We start from the raw sequence: 6,186 nt of genomic DNA, 5'->3' as shown, positions 1-6,186 counted from the left end.
CTTGAAGCTAAAGCACCTCTCTAGACTCGGGAAATTTTCTTCCAGGATTTCATGGAATAGATTTTCCATGCCATTATTAGTTTCATCACCTTCTGGGATGCCAATTATTCTGATATTTGGGCATCTTATGGAATCTAGTATTTCCCGTATATTATCCTCATTTATTTTTTTGTTATTTTCTCTATCTTTTTGGTGGTTCTTTCTAGGTCAGAGGTTTTATCTTCTACATCAGAGATTAGATCTTCAGCATGATCTAATCAACTTTATTTCATCAGTAGTTGTGGAGTCAACTTTTAATACTTTCAAGGGAGCTTTTGATTTCTTTTATTCCAGACTTTATTTCTAATACCTCCATTTGGTTCTTTCTCAGGGTGTCCATTTCTTCTTTCATATCTTGGAATGACTTTCTCATCTCCTGTAGTTCGTTGTTTCTTTTCTGTTCCAACTCGAAGAATTCATTCACCATAAATGTTCGAAATTCTTTGTCTGACATTTTGGTAGCATCATACATTAGCACGGAAGATGGAGGGGAGTTACTCTGCACCCTGTATGGAGATATATTTTATTGTTTATTCATACTGGAGGCTCTTCTACTTCTAGCCATTGTAAGATGTACTAACTTTTACGTACCTGTTAGGTGAATGTTTCACTGGCTGGGAGTGTCTTTCCCTTTTGTCTCAACAAAAAAATTGACATCTGCCGAAGTCTCTGTTCTGTTGTTTTTAGTAATGTGGTCTCAAAAAAGATACTATAGTCAGGTTTCTGAAGAGCAAGATCTCCTTTTTCACAGCTGGCTGCATATAAGGGCGGAAACAATATGACTTTATATGACTAGAAAATTTCAGACCTCTAATTCTAGGCCTAGCTAGTACCTCTGGCAAGGTGGAAGAAGAAGAAGAGAAGACAACACAAGAGAAAGCAAAGGAGGAGAGCGGGTCGCATCTTAGCGATTTCGCCAGGTGCCTTCAGATGTACCAGGGTGCTGCTGGCTACTGAAGCCAAAGGCGCAGTCTGTGGAGAGAGGAAGGGGGAGAAATTTACAAAAGAATGAGGGACAGTAAAGAAGAAGAAAAATATGGAGGAACTTTCTACCTGCCTGGGGGTCTGGGTGGATCCTGGATTGGGAAATCTGGATGGGAGTCGGTGGGGGCAGTGTGCCCCCTTGCTCGTCAGGTGCCTTCAGAACAAAACCGAGTTAATTTTATGGTTAAATTTTTCTCATTTTATAAACCAAAAATAAGAGAATGAGTGAATTTTCTAATTATTTTTCACAGCGGACATTTTATCTTTTGTTACAAAGTTGCAACCATTTTTTGTATTTTAATCTACCTGAAACTGGAGTTAGCCAATGGTGTTGTGATTTAAGGTAACTAGATCCCACATGGCCCATGATGTGGTTCAAGTCCAGGACTTGGCAGCTTGAGAAACATGCCAGGGTTGTATGTGTGTGTATTCATAATCCCAAATGGAGGGAGATATATAGAAATAGTTATTGTAGTGTGACTGGTCCCCATGGGGACTGCTTTCTTTCTTACTTTCTGCTCACTCTTCCTCGGTGTCTCTGGCAAAATTTTTATCTGGACTAGCAGATGGCTTAATGGCTATGTCACTGGACTTTCATATTGCCAACTGTCATTGGATTCCCAGACCTTGTGGCTTAAACTCAGGCCAGATACATGGGTGTGCATTCCCAATGTCCTGAAAGGAAAATGGAGGAGAAGGAATTGCAGCGTGGGCATCTCCCCGGATGGTGATGTCTCACTTTCTGTCTCTCTATCTCTCTCTTTCTGGTGTATGTATGTGCCCTATAGCCAAACCTCTCCAAAAAAAAGTATTTGAACCTATATTAGTTTTATATTTCTAATTAAAAGTATCTCTTCACATGACAAGGAAGTTTAGATTCACAGAAATAAAACAATTCAGCTGATTTACTTCAAGATGTTTTTTTAAGGACATTTGTATTTTTGAGGGTATACTATCAGAAAATTTGGGAAGTTTGTCCAGATCAGACTAGAGGAAGAAAAGACAACAGTATGACTAAGGTAGCATATACATTTTAAAATGTACAAAAATTTGTGTCAAAATATTAAGGGAAGTCCATAGGCTAACGGTTAAGATGACTGGACCCAATGTTACCTACCCTGGGGTTTGAGTCTTTGATCTGACGTATTTAAAAACATACTGGGTGTGAGGGACAAATGGAGAAGGGATAGCAATATGATTCTTCCCCATGGGGTGTGTTTCCTTGTTTTTCTTCTATCTCTCTCCCTTTCTATGTCTGGTGAATGTACTCATCCCCAGACAAATTATAATACAAATTATTTAAATAAAATTTTAATGAAATAATATAGTTAACAGTAATACCATATTTTATTTGTGATTTAACTTATATGTATATTCATCTTTCATATGAAGGTAAATTTGAAAACACATTATCATTCCCTTAATAGAAACATTTTATAATAGATTTGTAAAATAAGAAACATAATAAAAAAGAGTTTAATTCTATGTTTGGAATAATTAATAGAATTATTCAGTGCATGTCTATCAATGTTTTGGTAAATTTTCTATGATTATTATGCTGTAAAGTTTTATATAGACACTTTTTTCTATGCAGATATTTAACTTGTGTGTTTATAATATATTCAATCTGAAATATATGAAGATCCCGAGAAATACCTCAGACTTCACTCTATTAGGATTTTCTGATGACCAGGACATATATGTATTTTGATTTCTGTTCTTATTCCCTTAGCTCCTTTCTTGGTGAAAAATCTCTGATCCTTGTTTCCATTCAATGTAGTGCTCTTTTCACCAACTCACTTACTCTTTCCTCAGTCACTTATCCTTTATGGATATCGCCTTACCTCCTGAAAGACATCAACAATAATTGATGACCAACTATTGAGGGAAAAAAATTAAAAAATAAATCCTGTTGTATTGCATGTTACAGGTTACTGTCATTTCTTTGAAACTATATTTTGCCTTCTCTGTCTCTCTGAATGTGACATCTGGCAAAATAAGAGGATTTTAAGAAAAGAAAAAGCAAAGAAACTACCATAGGAGAGAAAGGAATAACTAATAGAACCATATGAATAGGATAATGAAAATATAAATAAAACACAGGAATTATTACCAATCTAGATGAACTTTATTCAGAAGGGTAAAATGCAGAAAACAAAATGAGGCAGAGATAACTATAGATAGTGTTTTTATAGCAGAGAAAATTTGGGCAAATATTTTTTTTGGTCAGTTACTACAAAAACAAACATATTTCCAGATGTAACATTCTCTTCTGTGAAAAAAAAAAAAGACATTTTCTGAAATTAAATAGTGTGTTTTGTTAAACATTAAATCTCTATTTGTTCTAGTATATTACTTGTAGAAGTACTTTAATTTTTATGTTTGTCTTATATCTCTTAATGACGTACAATTTCCTACAACAAAATAATGTGTTCCAAGAATTTCAATGGCATGAGATAATATTGATGTAAAGTTCTTGGATACAAATTTACAAAACAAGTATGATCTTAAACATATGAAAGTATAAAAATTAAAGAGCACAAGAAGTACTTAAAATGTTTTAGTCTAAGTATCCCTGGTAATGGTGTTAGTATTGTTGGTTTTTTGGTTTGTTTTTCTGCATTTAAAAAATAATAATTGAAAAAGCACAATGAGCAAATAATTTTGGCTTTAATACAACTTTGTTTCATGCATAAAATTGTATGTATATTGTATATGCAACCTGGTTGTCTTAAATTAGAAAGATTTGGAAGTTTTTAAGTATATTTCAGTTTCTGAATTATTTTAGACTTACAGAAATGTTTCAAGAATAAAATAGTTCCCAGACAACTTCCTCCAATTTTCCCCATATTGTTAGCATTTTTTATTTCCATGGTTCATTTGTGACGATTTAGAAACCCCCATTGGAACATTGCTATTAATTAAACTATGGGCTTTATTTTGTTTTGATGAGGTTTTATTTTGTATTTTTCTTTCATCCATGAACTCTATTTCTGGATTCAATCAATGTTACTTCATTGCATTCAGTTTTCTCACCTAACTATTAATCCCCATTGTTCTTTCATAGATTATTACAGAAAATCACCAAAATCAAAAGATGGTTCTTTGAAAATTAAAATAAAATGGATAAGCCTCAATCCAATCTACATGCCTCAATTTTCCAGAAAATTCAATTTAAATGAAAATTAAAATGAGAGGAGAGACAGAGAGAAAAACAGACACAGAATGAAAATACACACATTGTTAGTACCAGATATAAAAGCGGAGCATCCCTCCTTATTCCACAGATGTTAATATTATTATTTTATGTCTTAAATTCCACAATTGAAGTAGAAAAAATAAATCCTAAAGAGACATACAAAAATTAGAAATACATAATCTGACTATTCTTATATCTACTAAAGACATATTTATCTCCATTTTTAAAAGACTTGATACTAGTGAACTCATGGGACAAAGTAGAAGCAAGCACTACCTTTTCTGTATAATTATTTTTTAAGAAAAGAAAGTCTTGTTGACAATCATTTAAGAATAAATTTCAGAATGTTTAATTTTACTGCTTTATAACAAATATTTTAATGAGCATTTTATATGGCACAGGTGGCATGGTACCACTGTGAGATCCTGGAGCCATTGGAAAGACTTGGGATTTGATCTCCAGTCAACCAGAGCATGTGGTCACATACTCAGTTGCACTGATGATTCTGACAGCCTGGAATGCTTGAGAGAAGATTGTAGTGTGGTGAGACTCTTTTAGAAGTCTCTCTCTTTCTTTCTCTGTATCTGTCACAAAATAAATAAATAAAATTAATATTTTTAATTCATGAAACAATATTCTACATGTCTGCAATTCTCCAGAAAACTCTAAAGTAAATTAAAGCACAAACAAATGCATACATCTTCCCCAGAGGACATGATAAAAATACTGTAGGGGAATTGATGGAGACCATTTCCCAAGATAAAACCCAGATCTACAGTTTTCTGCACAGATTACCCAGAGGAAAGAAGAAACTCAAATGGAATAAACAACAGCTCTCAGTTTGTGATGGATGGGATTTGTTCAATTGCAACAAAGGTCTTTTTTATTTCTGAGGATTTATAATCAAGTTGTAGAGTTGCTCTGGTGACTTGTATCTTAAAGGATGCTAACTAGTGAGGTGGTTATTTGGGGATGTATAAATAATTAACTTTCAGTAAAGAAGGAATGTCTTGTGAGGAAATAAATATGTAAATCTAAAATATAACCCTTAAATTTTATGTAGCATCTGAACCTAAATACTCCTCAAGGATTGTATATTTCTGTATACCTGTAATCTGACTAGTTTTCTAAACAAGGTACTCCTGTCTTCAAAGTTTTTTTTTCCTTGAGGTAGCCTGCCTTTACTTATTTGAGTTGATGATGTGACAAATGTATGTATTTGTTTATACATAAATTGGGAAAAATTGAAGGTGAAACATCACTAGCACTCACTGCTGAAGATAATGTCAACTGAGAAGTTGCAAAGAAATAATTCATAGTTAAGTAATGACTATTCTTACAAAAAAGAAAGGACAGAAACACTATAAAGGAGGACATTCAAAATGAGTCCAGAACTTACATGAGTAAATTATTTTCCTCTTATTATTACCCTCATAAATATGTAACATTTGTTGAAATATGTTTTACTCTTGTGCTAAGAAACCATATTAATTAGCTGTTAAATTTTAAATTGGCTCTACTATAAATTCAACAGATTAAAATATTTTTGACTTAGGAGAACAGTAAGTAGCAAGTGATCTATTTATCCACTGAGGGTTAAGATAAAAAGTAAGAATAAAATTATAGAGTTATGTGGCCCAGTTTATTGGAGAAACTGCACATGAAAAAAAAAGAACATCTAGTTTAAGTCTGGGAAAATATTAATACTTTGAACAATAAAAATAAAACTTGAATTCTGAAAAAGACATCATCATGGGACGGATTCTTAGAGATAAATGAGGCTAGTTACATTTTTTAGAGAGGAAATTTATGGACCACCTAAGGTCATGAACCCAAGAAGTGACAATGTTAGAAAATACATTCAAAACTATTTTCTTCCTACTTGTTTTTTTTTTTTTTTCTTTTCTAAGAGAGATTTTTGCAATTTGGTGCATGTGCTCACCAGACAGAGAGAGAAAGAGAGA

This window comes from Tupaia chinensis, unplaced genomic scaffold (assembly GCF_000334495.1).
Source record: "Tupaia chinensis unplaced genomic scaffold, TupChi_1.0 Scaffold000037_18, whole genome shotgun sequence".
Lineage (NCBI taxonomy): Eukaryota > Metazoa > Chordata > Mammalia > Scandentia > Tupaiidae > Tupaia > Tupaia belangeri.
Note: the sequence above shows the minus strand (reverse complement) of the source record.